The sequence below is a fragment of the Phodopus roborovskii genome, unplaced genomic scaffold, assembly GCF_943737965.1.
Source record: "Phodopus roborovskii unplaced genomic scaffold, PHOROB, whole genome shotgun sequence".
Lineage (NCBI taxonomy): Eukaryota > Metazoa > Chordata > Mammalia > Rodentia > Cricetidae > Phodopus > Phodopus roborovskii.
In genome coordinates this window covers 69,633,417-69,650,681 of record NW_026126418.1, presented here as the reverse complement: position 1 = coordinate 69,650,681, position 17,265 = coordinate 69,633,417, and the positions used below count along the sequence as shown (strand labels likewise).

Here is a 17,265-nt window from a genome sequence, read left to right as displayed (position 1 = left end):
AGAATGAAGGGTGGAGTTTGCCATGGTGGGGAAGAAGCCATGCTGTGGGGCAATAGAAAAGTGACATTTGATATGTTTCTGCTGCTCAACTCCTGCCTGGCATCACTGATATCAAATTTTCCTTGGGAAGACACACACAGCATCAGAAATGGCTCAAGAGATGTATTTAACAGTTCTGAAGGACGCTGTTATTACTCTCATTCCCCAAACTTGGGCCAGAGAGGCTGAATCACTTGTGGGGTCGAAGACAATAAGCCATGGCCAGCTTTTGCCAATGCCCCTGAAGCTGGGCCTCAGCTCTTCCTGTTTCCTCTCCCCCATCATATTGCTCTCTCCTAAGCACCCTACAACAGCTCAGACTCCATATTTCCTCAGAAGCACCCTCCCTTCTGCCATTTGTGTCATGATTTCTGCTCCTCCCATGAGGCAGTAGGGCACGGCACACGTGGTTGTCAGCATTATCTGTAGGAATAACTCTGGTTTGGGGACACAGGCTCAACCTTCCAGGCCAGGCTGGGGCATAGGTGGCAACCTGCCATTGTGCGATGATTCCAACTGTGACACGCTCCTCACCCAACCCTGCCACCAGCTGTAGCCACAGACGCCAGGCAGAAGCTCAGAGCTATTTCTGCCAAGGGTGACTTAGAACTTCCTCCCGGATCTCTTAAAAATAGAGGGGTTATCATGGCCCTCAGACCCCTTCCTCCGTGTGGGGGGTTCTGACATGATTTCTGGGGAAGGCCTGGGCCCCTGGCCTCTCTGGGCCACACAAGGACTTATCTCTGAGCTCAGTTGGGCAGCAGGAAGGGACCAAAGCGACCACTGTGGGCAGCTCTTCCTGTCCCCAAAGTCCCTTTTGGGAGCAGCAGGGGATGTGGCCACAGACTCAGGGGCATCAGTCACCCCCTTCCTCAGGGCAGTGGTTGCACCCTGGCCTTGAGGGAATCAGAAATAAAGTAGGTAGAGCATGACCTAGGGAAGCCTCCGGTGCTGCCCCACTGGGCCATTCTGTCTGCCCTTTCCCTAGGCCCAACACAACCCCCAAATCTGTATGTGGCCCACTCAACTGCCAGTCCCAGGCACTAGAAGCCAGGGCAGACCACTCTGCAGAAAGTGCACAGGGAGTAGAGGTGGGTGGGAGGCAGGCAAGGAGAGCCTTTCTTAGCCACCAGCTATACTCTGCTGCAGACAGGGGGGTTTGGAGCCTGCTGTCACGTTTGAGGATTTGCTGGCATCAGGCAGTCTCAAACTTTTAGGGAATAATTTCCCTAAGGGTTGGAGTAGCGACTCTAAGACCCAGTTTTCTCCCTTCGTTGCTCTTTTTGAGGCAATACCTGGGGCAGAAAGATTCAGGGGGCTCTGAGAGACCAAGGGAATTGTTAAGCCCAGCCCCTAGAGTCAGGGAAGTGTTTCTGGAGGTAGCAGGAAGGAATTTGATCTGTTAAAATGAGGATGGCCTTCACTGGAGGACAGGTGCAGAGGCTCCTTCTGTCTGCCCCAGCTGTTCCCGCCCGCTGAGAGGCCTGGCCCAGCACTACCCTGCCAGGGCCTCCTGCAGTCAATGTAACACCAAAAGTGACCTAGTGTATCCCACCATGGCCACTGTCACTGTCCAAACAATCACAGGATGCACAGAGGCTTAGTTGGCATCTGTGGCCCCCTGAGGCCCAGGCCCTGCCCTAAATGCCTCAGAAGGGAAGGTTTAGGATTCTGGGCTCAGCCTCCTCAGGGCAGCTCTACAGAAGACGTCAATCTTAGCTGGAAACTGTCAGCTCTGGGCTTCCTCCCGCTGGCTCCCCAGTGCCCCTTAGCTCAGGCTCAGACTTATCAGAGCCCTCCAGCTGCCTAGACCCCCCAACCCTCTGCAACCACCTCCCCAGCATGACTCAGCAAATCTTCCCTCTGTGGAGAGAAAACAAGGATGAAAAATCACAATGTCAGATTACAAAGCCCCAACTGTAGGGCAGGCCCCTGGCTGAAAGATAAGGGTCTGCTCCAGCCCCCAGAACCCCTGTGCAGATAAGCCCTCTCCCAGCATCCGTGGGTTGCTGCAGGTACAGGCTGAGACATCGGGCAGTGGAGGTAGAGCAGTTGAGTGGCCCCTGGTGACCCTTCTAGCAGCTGAAAGTCCAAGGCTCTGTCACTGCCCAGTGAGCTGGCCAAAGAGGAAGCCCAGCAGCCAGCTCTGGTGTTGCCATCCACCCCCCGTCCACAGGGCAAGAAAGAGAAGGGCGGGGGCCTTTTTAGAAAGTTCGAAGGGAGGGTACCCCACAAATGCCCTCCAGAGATAGGGTGTGGGTGTCCACTACCAGCTCAGCCTGCAAAACTGTACTTTCTGCAGGGCATGAATGCACCCTCCCTGGGCAGCTTAGCAAACGCTGTGTAGAAAATGTGAGGGCCTGGCCTTAGGGACCAGGCTAGTAGCATGCAAGTTGGGAAAGCCTCAGCCTGGAGATGTTGTTGGGGTCTTTGGAGGATGGGATGAACTGAAGTGGCTCCAAGTTCAGCTGTGGAAGCCCTGGAGACCTCTGGTGAATGCTGGATTTCCAAGTTAGAGACAGCAAAACTCAGGAGACCCTCTGATCATGAGAAGGAGTCTGGGCAGAAGCAGGCTTCCAGCCTTCCTCTACCAGTGGAAGAGCTGGAAATTATAGACTAGAAGTTGGACTCTATACTGGCCTCTGTCACCCTAATACTCATTTCAAAATGAAGTTCCCACACCAAGAAGCTGTGACCTCGGGTTCTGGCTTATGTTTCCTAGGCTTTTGGGATCAGTGACTGCTGGAATGAAGGGTGCTTAGGGATGAAGCCCAACACAAGTGTTGTGTACAGGGTACAAGACCCACTTTTCCAATGTCCTAAACCTCAGGATTCTTCTGCTCTATCTGAGGAAGGTTGCCCAGATCTTATTCCAGTACACACAAGATGGCAGAGTACCCACCAGGCTTGGCTTGATTTCCAGGCATATGTCAGTCTCTCTGCAGACTTGAGCTCCCCCAAATCTCTGCCATGGCTTCTGCTGGGTTTGCATTTTCTGGAGATGCAGAAGGGAAAGAACTGGACAAGATAAGGTCTCTAGATCTTTAGTGTGTAACTTTGCAAAACACAGAATGCTGGGCTGGAGAGATGGGTAAGAGATCAAGAGCACTTCCTGCTCTTGCAAAGGACCCAGGACTGATTCCCAGAACCCACATGGAAATTCTTAGCCTTCTGTAACTCCTGTCCCAATGGATGTTAAACCTTTTTCTGGCCTCTGTAAGCACTGTATGCATGTGGTACACAGACATACATACATACATGTCAAACATCTATACAGTGGTAGCATATACCTTTAATCCAAGCACTTTGAAAACCCACCCTGAATAGATAGGTGGCACCTTCTGCCAGAGAGCCCAAGTATAAGGAATCTGGAAGGAAATGCTTTTAGGTTTTGCCTGCTTGGTTTTCTGCTTTATGCTGGCAAGTGCATCTACCCTCATGGAAAGTCATCTACCCTTATGGAGGGTCATCTACACTGTTGCTGCCATCCTTCATTGACATTCAGCGTTCTTTCTTTCTTTCTTTTTCTTTTCTTTTCTTTTTTTTTTTTTTTTTTTTTTTTTTTTTTTTTTTTGACTCCCAAAAGTGGACTGGAACCAATGGCTCCCCAGGAGTCCACCAGGACTTCAGTGCTAGATTGGGACAGTTAAACATCCAGTCTGGAAAAGTGAGCAGCTACTCGTTCTCAGCCTCTCCAGTGTAAACACTGCCACTGTTGAGTGATGTGCACCACTGTGCAACACTAATATGCTCATTTATTGGTTCTGTTCCTGTAGAGCAGTGGTTCTCAACCTGCAGGTTGTGACCTCTTTGGGGGTTGAACAACCCTTTCAGAGGGGTTGCCTAAGACCACCAGAAAATACATTATTATTCATAACAGTGGCAAAATGATGGCTTGGGTCACCCCAGCGTGAGGAACTGTATTAAAGGGTCACAGCATTAGGAAGGTTGAGAAGCCCTGCTCTAGAGAACCCTGGGGCACTCAGAGTATCCAGAGTAGCAGTAACCCCACATGCCCACTGACAATGATATACAAATGTGGATTATGATGGGCTATTATCCATTCTTAAAAAGGAAAAAAAAACTTCTGACATGTGTTATGACAGAGATAACCTTATAGAAACCACAGTATATGAAGGAAGCCAGTCACAAAAGGCTCAGGCATAGCGGCCACTGAGGGTGCTCACAGGTGGTTCTGGAAACAGAACAGCAGGAGTATAGGGACTGGGTGGGCCAGTAGCACTAGAATGTGCAAGAAGCCAGCTGACAAAACAGGACTGGAATACCCTCTCTACCTGGGCTACAGAAAACAGACAGAGCATGCTCAGAAAAAGCCTGCCATGTGCAAACATGGGAGAGAAGCTACTGAGCAGGTCATGAGCCTTGTAGCCCAGTTCTTGTGAACACAAGCATTTACCCAGCTCAGTAACTCATAACCATTCTCATAAATGTTTTTTTTTCTTTTAAAATAAATGTTTTTGAAATTTTATTTATCTTAATAAGGAATGTTTCATGACTTTGTATGCCATTCTTGCTCAAGGATCATGCCAGCCTCTGTATTGTTCCAACTTTAGTATATGTGGCACTGAAGCAAGCACTATTTATTTATTTATTATTTATTTGAGACAGGGTATTCCTATGCAGCCTTGGCTAGGCTGGAACTCATTACGTAGAGCCAGCTGGGCGGAAAGTATAGAGATCTACCTACTTCTGCCTCCAAAATACAGCAGTGGTGTGTGCCACTGCTGGAAGCTAATAGAAATTTGGTTTGGTTTGGTCATCAGGCTTGATGTGATGTGATGTGATGTGATGTGATGTGATGTGATGTGAGCCACCTTACCTGCCTATCTTTGTTTCTCCCTTAATAAACAGTCTCTGTTTCAATTACCACGTGTCCCTGGTACAATTCTTTGTTTTAAGACACATGAACCTGAAAACTTTTGTGGGTACCCTCTGAGCTCTGACCCATGCCAATGACATCACCAGGCATTTCAGATGGGATATGAGGACTGAGTGTTTGATGGACACAGTTCCAGTTTTACAAAATAAAAGTTCTAGAGATTGTCAGAGGGGATGGCTGCACAGCAGTGTAAAATAGCTTTGTGTGTGATCTGTAGTTAGAAACAGTGAAGAAGGAAGCTTTAAGTATGTTGTAGCACCAACCAGTCCCCCTGCAACAAAACATCAACCTGGCTGGTGGGCACAGTGTGACCTTGGTTGCTTAAGAAAAATTTTAAAGGCCTGGTGTTGGTGGCACACTCAGGAGGCAGAGGCAAATAGATTTCTGTGAGTTCGAGGCCAGGCTAATCTATAGAGTGTGTTCCAGGACAGCCAAAACAAACAAAAGAAAGGAGAGAAATATTAAGAACTAATCCAGCCCCTACAGCTCGCAACCAGGTAGAAAACAGAGCAGGTCCTACTAGCTGGGTTGCGGGCCCACCCCTGTAAGGTCCCTGCAGGCTGTGGATGGAGAAGCTCCTAAGCTCCTCTTCTGGGAGTGACTTTAAACACCAGAACCCCATGCCTTTCTCTCAGACCACCTTTGCTTGCCTCTGAGCTGGGAATGATGACCCCTGTGCCTGGAAGCAGTTTTCTCAGTTCTGCACCCACTGCATTCCAGACCCATTCCAAAGAGAAACTTCTCAGTAATGGACAGTCTACAAGTACTGTCCCTCTGGGGCTGGTCATGACTGTCATTGTAATCTCAGCACATGGAGGCTGAGACCAAGGTCAGCCTGGTCCTGTGAGACCCAGTGGGTTTTTTGTTTGTTTGGTTATTGTTGTTTTTTTTAAGTGTGTGTGTGTGGGGGGCTTCGGGGTTGGAATGTAGCTCAATTGGTAGAGTGCTGTCCAGCAGGTACAAAGACCTATATTCAATCCCAGTGCCACATAAACAGGCATGATAGTGGCATACACCTGTCACGCCAGCACTCAGGAGGCGGATAAAAGAGAATCACAAGTTCAAGGTCATCTTGGCTTCATAGCAAGCTTGAAGTCAGCCTAGGATACATGAGATGCTTTCTCAAGAAAGGAGTGGTAAAGGGCAGCTGGAGAGATGGCTCATGCTGCTTTTGCCGAGGTCCTGAGTTTGATCCCAGCATCATGGGTAAGTGGCTCACAGCTATCTGCAGCTCCAGCTCCAGGGGATCTGACACCTTTGTCCTCGTTGGGCACTTGCACTCATGTACACATACCCATATACACACAGAATTAAAACTAAAAATAAAGCTTAAAAAAATTAAGCAGCTATGTGTGTCTCCATGAAAACATGTTCTTGGAAGGCTCCTCCTACTTTCCCAGCTTCCAGAAAATACATCCTTTTCAATGGAGGATAGAAAGCTGCCCTGTATGTCTCCTTACCCCAAGCACACTTGAGGCAGGTGGTTGGGTAGGAGTATCTGTGTCTGTGTGATCTACTATGCTTCGGAGTGCTGGATTAAAGGTAGATTCGCTGACTTCGAAGGACATCTGCCAAAGGCCCAAGGGACCCTAAGGTCTAGTGTTGGCTGGGTAGCCCATTCTCCTCCCAGTCCTAGAGAAAGACACAGAACCCATCTCCCCACTTCTTTCTTTCCTTTTCTTTTCCTCCTGATAGCAGGTGGCCAACGACCTAGGGAAATACCTCAGTTGTTTGATGCCATAGATTTTGCCGGGCTTTCACGACAGCCTCTGGCAGGAGAACCGGGTCCCCACTGCACTGCCCACCGCCACGGAGGGAGCACGGCGCCTCCTGGTGGCGGTACTGCGATGGCAGCCGTAGGGCATGGACACCCCACAGGTCTCTGGTCTCTTAGATAGACGCAGTAGCTAAGCTTCACCAGGGGCACGGATTCTAAGTCTGATCTTCGCCGAGTTCTAGGAAAATGAAGGTCAGAGAAACCTGGTGGAATGCAATGAGGTCGCTACTGACGCGGCCTCAGAGGCAAGGGCACCAGACCTTTCCAAGGGTTGCCCTGAGCTAGTTAGAAAAGGGGTGGCCACAGCAAAGACATCGAAGTCCTAAGGAGGACCTGGAGCCACAGTTAGAAACTTTGCAGTAGAAGACGAAATGGATACTGTGGGGAGGAGATGGGAGGGCTAGAATCCTCACAGTTTATTAAAGATTTAGGATTGTAACCTGGAGCCACACTAGCTCTTAGGCAGGCTAGAGACAAATCAGACACGCACTTTTGGGAGAGAAAGATCAGATGCTTGGAATGGGAAGCTAGTAATTATGAGTTCCTGCGAAGGAGAATGGAGCTCCCAAACTGAGGGGAGTGGAGATTGACAGATGGTTTAGGGCTTAAGACTGCTATTGAAGAGGACCTGAGCTGAGTTCCCATCACCCACATGGCAGCTCACAACCATCTGATCCAATACCCTCTGCAAGGTACCAGGTACACACGTGGTAAACATAAAACATAAATACACACACACACACACACACACACACACACACACACACACACACACACGATTTGCCTTTAGTTCTACAAAACCTCTCAAAGTGAACCAGCCCTTGGGAATGAGACACATAACTACCTCATGCCTCTGAGACCCCTGTGTCCTCACACAGGTCTGGTCCCAAGAACAGAGAGATGCAGATTGCTATGTACTCAATGAGGAAATTAAGGAAGATTGACAAATCACAGATGCATGCACCCTTCAACCCAGTGTCTCCCAGATTCCTAGCCCAACTGTGAAACCACACCACAGTGATTCACTGCAGCAATGTTTGTGTTGGGAAAGACTGGAAACAACCTAAGTGCCCATCCTAGAGGGCTGGCTAAATAAATCATGGCCCAGCATATGGGGAACAGTGAGTGCCTGTTGTAAGAAATGAGGAAGTGTTCAGTGAATTGATTCGGGAGTGATTGATTCCATGGTACGTTGCCAAGTGAAAAAAGGAAGGGATAGAGGGAGTGTCCAGGAAGAGACCATTTGTGGTCAACTGAGGGATAGATGAACTTAGAGGCCAACGAGTCATACTAGAACCCCTAGGGAAGTCAGTCAAAGCAGCCATTCATTACAGAAAGAATAGAGCAATAAAGTCAGCTTGTGGGTTAATTCTTCTCTTTTTTGTACACTGTAAAATGCATATACTATTTTGATTTTAGAGATATAGGTTTTCTCCAAAGATATGAACAAGAAACTGACCATATTAGTCACCTACAGAGGAAAATTTTGCAAGTACAAGGACCTAAGTTCAAATCTTAGCACCCATACAAAAGCCAAGCACTACATGCATGCCTGAATCTCTGGGAGATTCTCCCAGTGCCTGAAGCACTGGGAGACAGAGACAGGAGGAAGCCTAGGGCTTGCTGGCCATACAGTGCCACCTAATCCATGAGCTCCAGGTTCAACGGGAAAGATTCCTATCTCAAAACTAAGTAAGGGCCTAGAGAGACGGATGAGAGTGCTGAGTGCTCTTCCTAAGGATCCAGGATGGATTCCTAGCATCCAAATCATAGCCCACAACCATCTCTAACTCCAGTCCCAGGGGATCCAACACCCTCTTCTGGCCTCAGTGGTGCATAGCCATTCATGCAGGCAAAACATCCATATACATAAAATAAAGAAAGATAAATAAATATATTAGGTGGAAGATTGGCAAGATGTGTCAGTGGGTAAATGCTCTTGCCACTAAGACTGATGACCTGAATTTGATCTCAGTACCCATGTGGTAGAAGGAGAAAACCAACCCACAAGTTGCCCTTTGACCTCTACATGTGTATCACAGCATATGTATACACACACACAAACACACACACACACACACACACACACGAACCACCTTGGTGTTTGAAGAAGGGGGTCTTCAGGGAGGCTTTGCCCTGAGCACTTTTCTGCATCAATTGGGTTTTGGATGAGGAACAAGAAGGTACCTAGTGTAAACGATGTGGGGGCCATGATAGGAGGCTCTGCACTAAGCAGCACTGAGAAGCAATGTGAAGCCAGAGAGGATGAGAGGAGACATGGGAAAGGAAGGATCCAGAGGTGTTTGGGAGGTGGAGTGGGCTGATGAGGCAGTAGGAGAGGTTGTAGGGAGAGGAACGAGGAGCCTGCGATGGTGGCCAGTGCTCTGGGCTGCCATTCCTGGTAGAGAAGCCTATAAAGAAGGCTGAGAGAGGCCTGGAAACACAGGCATTGGCTTTAGCTTGAGGATTGCTTGACTTCTGTCATCAATTTGAACATGATTTATCTCTCATTAACCTGAAACTCTCCATGGCCCTGTTGACATTCAGGGATCTACCTGTCCCCACCGCCCCAGTACTGAAATGAGAAGTGCCACCAATATGCCTGGCTTTTGTATACATGGGTTCTGGAGCTTGAACTCAGGTCCTTATGTTTGCACTGGCAAGCACCTTATAGACTAAGCCATTTCCCCAACACAAATCAGGGAATTCTTTAAGCTTATTGAAATACTCTCTATCAGAGCTGGAGAGATGGCTCAGTGGTTAAGAGCATTGGCTGCTCTTCCAAAGGACCCAGATTCAATTCCCAACACCCACATGGTAGCTTACAAAGGGTAACTCCAGTTCCAGGGGATTGGATACCCTCTTCTGACCTCTGCTGCGTGCACATAGTGCACAGACATAAGTGCAAACAAAACACTCATATATATTAAATAAAAACAATAATTGTTTTTGGTTTTTCGAGACAGGGTTTCTCTGTATTGCTTTGGGGCCTGTCCTGGATCTAGCTCTGTAGAGCAGGCTGGCCTCGAACTCACAGTGATCCGCCTGCCTCTGGGATTAAAGGTACCCACCACTAACACCAGGCTAAAATAATAAATTTTTTAAATGAAATATTCCATATCATGAGCAACATGCCAATTACATTTATTTCTTTGTAAACTCATTGTACTATCCACTTAAACTGTGCATAATTAACTGCTTATTGTATCTCAATAAAGTTGATTCATGAGTATATTGCACAGGTACATATATGGCAAAGTAACAATAGCAATAGCAAAAGTCCTCATCTGTACAGTATTTGAGTTTAATGGATCAAGGATTCATATTTCAGTACGTTCTCATTGGGACCACCAGCTCACAGATAAGAACGTGGAGGGTTATTACTAATTATAAAAACTTGGTCTTAGTTTAGACTTGATTCTAACTAGTTCTTATAACTTAAATTAACCCACATTTTTAATCTGCATTCTTCCATAATGCTTGTTACCTCATCTCCATACTGCCCATCCTACTTCCTCAGTGTCTGGCTGTCAGTTCCATCTTTCTTCTTCCCAGAGTCCACGCTGTTCTGGAAGTCCTGCCTAACCTCTTCCTGCCTAGCTATTGACCATTCAGCTCTTTATTAAACCAATTAGAAGACACTTTGGCAAAGATACATCTTCACAGTGTACACAAATATTGTGCAATAGAGTCACATTATAATTGTAAAATAGCCACTAAAATGTGTACAACTATATATTAGAGGGAATATAATGTAAGGGGTGGAATGGTGTGGGATGTCCTTCTGTCCGCTGGGAATAAGTGTTGCTTTTATTGGTTGATGAATACAGCTGCTTTGGCCTATGGTTGAGCAGAATGTAGTTAGGCAGGAGATTCAAGCAGAGATACAGGGAGAAAGAAGGCAAAGAGAAAGAGATGCCAGCAATTGCCAAGAAAACAAGGCACATAAAAAATGAGATGACTCCACAACCATGTGGCAATACACAGATTAATAGAAATGGGTTAATGTAAATGTAGGAGCTAGCTAATAACAAACCTGAGCCATTGGCCAAACAATTAAAATTAATATTAAGCCTCTGGGTGATTATTTTATAAGTGGGTGAGAGAACAGACAGGCAGGAAAGAAACATCCAGCTATACTAGAGAGATGGCTCCACTGTTAAGAACACTTGTTGCTCTTGTAGATGACCTGGGTTTGGCTCCCAGAAGCCACATGGAAGCTCATAACCACCTGTAACTCCTGCTCTAGGGTGATCAGACACCTTGGACCTTCTGAGCATCATCACTCACATTCATATACACACCCACACAAACACCCACATATATAATTAAAATTATAAAAATAAATTTATATACATATATATGATTAGTATAGAGATGGAAGGAAAGGGGGGACAGATAGGAAAACATAATATGAAAGAGTTGGACTTAGATATATCAAGGTTACAAGATGTAAAGGCATTAAATATTCCAGCTAAAAGACAAAGGATATCAGAGGAAGGAAAACACTACTATATCCTGCTTATAAGAGACAGACTTTGCCGGTTGTGGTGCACACCAGTAGGATTTGTTGATGGGTGCAGAAGCAGGAGGATCATGAGGCCAGGCTAGGCTATGTATTTACAAAAAAAAAAAAACAAAACAAAACAAAACAAAACAAAAAAACAGAGATAGACTGAAGATGGAGGTTTCTGTCCTTCCAGGTCCTGCTGCCTGATGGGAGATATAATTCTGTAAATATGTTTCTCAGACTGGTTAATGAATAAAGCACTGTTGGCCAATAGAAAGGTAAGATAGGCGGGACTAGGAGACAAGGAGGAAAGAGGAAGTAGTAAGGAGGAGTCAGCATGGAGAGACAGGAGAGAACAGAACTGCCCCCCCTCTCTGGTAAGACCACATGGAAATACATAGAAATGGGTTAATAAATAAGACAGAGCTAGCCCATAAGAAACTAGTACCTGGCCAACAGCATTATATGAAATACAGAGTCTCTGTGCATTAATTGGGGCTAGCGCGGTGGCGGGACCAGATCGGCAGGAGAAAAAAACTTACTCCTTACAGCTGCCCTTCAGCTCCAAATAAATACACAGAGACATATTAATTATTAAACTGTTGGCTGATGGCCAAGGCTTCTTAAATCTATGTATTTTTCAGGTGGACTTGGCTTACTGGAGAATGCCTGAACCTGTTACTCCTTTAACAGCCACATGGTGTCTCCTCAAGGCCTTTCTCTGCCTTCCTCTCCCCAGAAGTCTCCTTGTCTGGTAGCCCCAAAAATACTTCCTGCCTGACTAATGGCCAATCAGTGTTTTATTCATCAACAAATAAGAGAAACATATACACAGAAGGACATCCCCCATTAACAGACTTGAAGTATAAGGACAAAGAGAGACTGAAAATGGAAAGATGGAAGCAGACAGACAGACAGACAGATAGATAGATAGACAGACAGATAGACAGATAGATAGATAGATAGATATGAAACCACCTTACTAAACCAAATCTCATTTTGCTAGATCATATAACCCAAACTTTACTAGGAAACTGGGTCAAGTGGTATGTGCCTGTAATCCCTGTACTTGAGAAGGCTGAGGCAGAGCTATGTGACTTCAGATCAGCCCAGCCTAAGCTTACATAGAAGCACCAGGCTAGCCTGGGCTACAGAGCAAGGCTTTGTCTCAACAAAACACTGAGCCTTAGATAAAGAGGGATTTCATGATGTCTCAGGGCTTTGTACCAGGAACCTATAACACTTTAAATTTTATATGAATATAACAACATGTTCCTGGAATAAAACTGACACATTAAAAAGAGAAATTTTTCTGTGATAGTGAGGAATTCAACTACTTGTCATAGCACAAACAGACTCAAAACCAAATGTAAATAAAGACAAATCAGGAAAAACATGTACCTGCACCTGATGCCTGAGGAATATATATTCTTTTTATGTCTTTTTTTTCATCACATTATTTATTTACTTGGTTGTGTGAACTCACACACTTGTACTGTGGCTACATGTGGAGGTCAGAGGACAACTTTCAGGAGTTGGTTCTTGCCTTCCACCATGTGGGTCCTGGAGATTGACCTCTGGTCTTCAAAATTGTCCTTAAGTGCCTTTACTGATGAGCTGTCTCACTGGTCTGAGAACATGTATTCTTTTCCAACATTTCCTAGAACACTTCTGCAGATAGACCTATGCTGGACACAAAACAAGTCCAGACAAACTCCAAAGAACACAGTGGAAGGGGCAAGTTGTCTGAACACAATGGAATTAGGTTAAAAGTTTATAAATATCATTTTTTGAGTACTTAGTTTTGGGCTATTGAGAGTCTTCCAATGGAACTTAAGTATTAAAGAAAAAATCGCAGATGATGTTAGAATACATTTGCAAATGGGGGATGAAGAAGGGAGGAAGGGAGAGAGGGGAAGGGAGGGGGAGAGACAATGGCCACTGTCCCTTTGATCATACTTGGGATGGACTAAAACAATGAAACTTCTAGAAGAATCTACACAAGATCTTCATGAATTTAGAGACAAAAGATTTCTTAAGACACCATGAAATTAACTATAGCCACAAAAGGGAAAAACAGGTTGATTTTGGTCACGGTGCGGTGGTGGCACATGCCTTTAATCCCAGCACTTGGGAGACAGAGGCAGGCAGATCTCTGTGAGTTCAAGACCAGCCTGGTCTACAGAGCTAGTTCCAGGACAGGCTCCAAAGCAATACAGAGAAACCCTGTCTCAAAAAAGGTACATTTTGGTCAAGCATCATATTATTAAATGCTACATATTTTAGCCATATAGAAGTTAAAACCTGCTCACCAAAAGACAACATTAAGCAGTCTGGGGTTTGGCTCAGCTGGTCAGTTGCTTTCCTAGCCTGAGCACCCCCAAACCAGGCTTGCTGTTGAGAGAGAAAAACTTTGGGTTTCTGGAGTTCTGGTCTGTTGTATTAGGACTGTGGTGGGAGAGTGTGTGTGATAGAAGAGTGCACTATGTCAGAAGTGTCTGTGAGGCACATTGGTCCCTGTGTGGCAAGGAAGCCAATGAAGGGAGGAGGAGGAGATTGGGACCCCACTACCACCTTCAAGGGCATATCTCCTATGAACAGAACACCTCCCACTAGATTCCACCTTTCCCAGTAGCAGCAAGTGGAAACTTAGCATTTAACACATGTTCTTGGAGTTGGGCACAGGTATAGTTGGGCACTCCTTTAATCTCAGCACTCAAGAGGCAGAGGCAGAGGCAGAGGCAGAGGCAGAGGCAGAGGCAGAGGCAGAGGCAGGCAGATCTCTGTGAGTCAGAGGCCAGGTCTACATAGTGTGTTCCAAGACAGCTGGCGCTATATAGAGAAACCCTGTCTCAAAAACAAAACAAACAAAAACACATGGCCTTGGTTTATTCCCCAGATTTCAGACCATAGCAAGTGAGGAGCAGAGAACAGGTAACAGCTGTCTTTGCTGCTGGTAGTACTAACACAGACACTAACATGATATATCATGAAAATCTCAATCTCAACCTCTCTCTCTCTCTCCCTCTCTCTCTCTCTCTCTCTTTCTCTCTTTCTCTCTCTCTCTCTCTCTCTCTCTCTCTCTCTCTCTCTCTCTCTCTCTCTCTCTCTCTCTCTCTCTCTGAGGTAGGTAGGAGATGGAATCTCTAGTATCCCATGCTGGCCTCAAATTATAAAACCAAGGATGACCTTGATCTTCTGATCCTCTTGCCTTTACCTCTCCAGTGCTGGGATTACAGATGTGCATCACCACACTGGCTTTGTCCTGTTTTTGTTGTTGTTGTTTTAGTTTGTGGCTTTTTGCTTTGTTTTGTTTTTCAAGACAGGTTTCCCTGAGAAGCCTGGCTGTTCTGGAACTCAGAGATCTGCCCGCCTCTGCCTCCCCAGTGCTAGGAGTAAAGGTGTGCATCACCAACAGCTACCTCTGATTTATTTTAAAATTACATTTTATTTGTTAGATTTATTGTTTTATGGGTATGAGTGTTTTGCCTGCATGCGTGTCTGTGCACCATATATGTGCCTGTTGTTCTGGGAAGACAGAAGACGACCTCGGACTCTCTAAAACTGGGGTTATAGAATTGTGAGCAACCAGATGGATGATGGGGAGATTGAATCTGGGTCTCCTAGAGCAGCAAATACTCTTAACTATTGAACCACTTCTCCAGCCCCTTTGTTTACTGGTTTGTTTGGTGAGCAAGGGCTGTATGAGGAGAGGTCAGAAGGCAGCCTGCAACAGTTGGTTCTCTCCTTCCACCACATAGGTCTCAGAGAGGAATTTAGGTTGGCAAGTCCTGCATCAAGCATCTTTACCCACTGAGCATCTCAGCTGCCTTATCTAATTTTCTGAGACGGGGTCTTTCACTGAACCTAGAGTCCAGTGTTCCCCTGGAATATACCTGTCTCTGATCACACCCAGTGCTAAAGTAACAGACGAACTTTACCACGACCAATTTTTACATGGGTGCTGGGTATCCAAACTCAGGTCCTCACGTTTGTAGAGCCTGCACACTTTGCCCACTGGGCCATTTCCCCACATCCGCTACCTGACGGAATTTCCCTCATCATGAATTATGAGCACTTCATCCCCTTTGGTGTTGCACTTTCTTGTCACAATGTCAGTAAATTGCCAGAGTTGGATGGGTGTGTATTCATGGAAGCCACTCCTACAGAAAATAAGTGGCAATCCTTTTACTGCCCACGGAAGTGACTGCAAGCTACACCCATACATTCTATTCAATCTTACCGTGTTCCAAGTTCACTTCTCCTTAGTCAAATCTTCCCATACTCCTGACACTGTCTCCATAACTCCCAGCAAAGTGTGACAGAGGACAGGGTGGCTGGAAAGGGACAGCTGTCTTAACCAAATGTAGATAAAAAATCTTTCCCCTGTTTTTATAAAAACATGCTGAGCACAATAAAACAGGACCTCCCAAGGCCTTCATAAAGTGTACATGCAATTGAGGGGCTGCAATGCTTAAATTTCATTTGCTTTGCTGTGACTATGTCTTGGCTAGGCACAGTTTTGAAAACAATGGTAAAATGAACTCTACCTATGAACAAACTTTGAAACTCAGTCTTGTATTTGGTTTCACTTTGCTTTGGAATGAGAAACTGACCAGGAAGGAGAGTGCCCAATGGGGTAGTTTGTTTCATTTGGAAGAGAAAACTGTGAAACACCTATGCAGACCCCCAAGCCCAGGTCCTGTCAGTCATTTGTCACCTGATGATGAGATCCTAAATATGTATATAAGTGTGCATAGCTTGATCCAATAGGGAGCAGGATACTGGCCCTGGGACTAGCATAAGCCTTCATGAGGCTGCTAAACCCAGGAGACCCCAGATTTAGGCAGAGGTTTCTCAGTGAGGCAACTTCCGGTCTTCCAGGATGTCATAAGCATCCACCACCAGCGGGTGGATGGGTTGCCTATGTGGGTTCTCTGTCGCCATCTAATGGCCAACAGTAAACATTACATGTCTCATCCAATCCAAGGAAACTCAAGGTCCAGCAAGGGAGTAGTAGTATTCAAGAATGCACCCACTGTGTGAGCTGTAGACTGACCTTGTGCATGCAATAAACTACACCCAATCCCTAGTGAAGCTCAGAAGAAATATTTTCAAAGGCTTTCTTTCACTGGTTGATAAAAGGTCAATACCCCTTCCACTCCTAATTTTCCTAAAGGGACACTGCTGACACCATTCAGTATTCAGCAAAGCACTGAATAGGAGTGTTAGGCTGCTCCCCTGACAGTGCTGTCTTTAGAATTTGGCTCTGCTAGGCATCCAGTATCCCCTTTCCATTGCTTGGGGTCACTTCAGAGGACAGGACAACTGTCCTTCTCCAAGTCTGTACATCAGGGACAGACCTAAGATTTGGCTGGACACTGGGACAGCTAAGGGCTGGACCCAGCACATTCTTAGTCCTAGAGCAGTGGCTGGAGAGGGTTGGTCGCCAAACATGCCCCTACACTAGGGTGCCCCAGCTGCTTGGGCAGGTTTTGAGCCTATACAGACCTGCTGGAAAACTCATCTGTGAATTCCTAGAGGCAATCCCCAGAGCCTATTGGAAAACTGTACCTGGCAAGGCTGGGTACAGGAAAGCAGGTAAAATACTTTGGGCTTGATTTTTCTCCTCAATGTTATCTGTACTAGTATGATGACAGGCAGCAGGAGGACTGTAGATGGAACTCAGCACCTTGAACATGTAAACACACCCTCCACCACTGAGCTGCATCCTGGCCTAATTCATTTGCTAGTTGCTCTTGATACTCAATGCAAGCTCTAGGAGGGTAGGCTTTCTGCTTCATCATTTATGTCTCACAGAATCCTAGGCATGCAGGAGACACCATTCACTAAGTGCATTCTTGTGTGGACACTGCTCTTTTCATTGGCTGCCTGGTCCTTTTTGGGTCCTCTCAGTTCCCAACCTGCCCTCCCCGGCTCAGATCCTAGGTTGAACTACAATTCTGTCTCTCAGAAGCTTGATCTGATGCCCTCAGGTTAGTCATTGTATTCCCCTCCACTCCTCCCTTCTCCTTTGTT

General features: G+C 46.1%; 1 non-coding gene across 1 annotated transcript; it reads right to left on the bottom strand.

Moving 5' to 3' along the window:
- Positions 1 to 4,533: 4,533 nt before the first annotated feature.
- Positions 4,534 to 4,637, bottom strand: LOC127222903 (U6 spliceosomal RNA). Its single transcript, XR_007834585.1, has one exon. It is a non-coding gene; the product is annotated as a U6 spliceosomal RNA (small nuclear RNA).
- Positions 4,638 to 17,265: the final 12,628 nt, after the last annotated feature.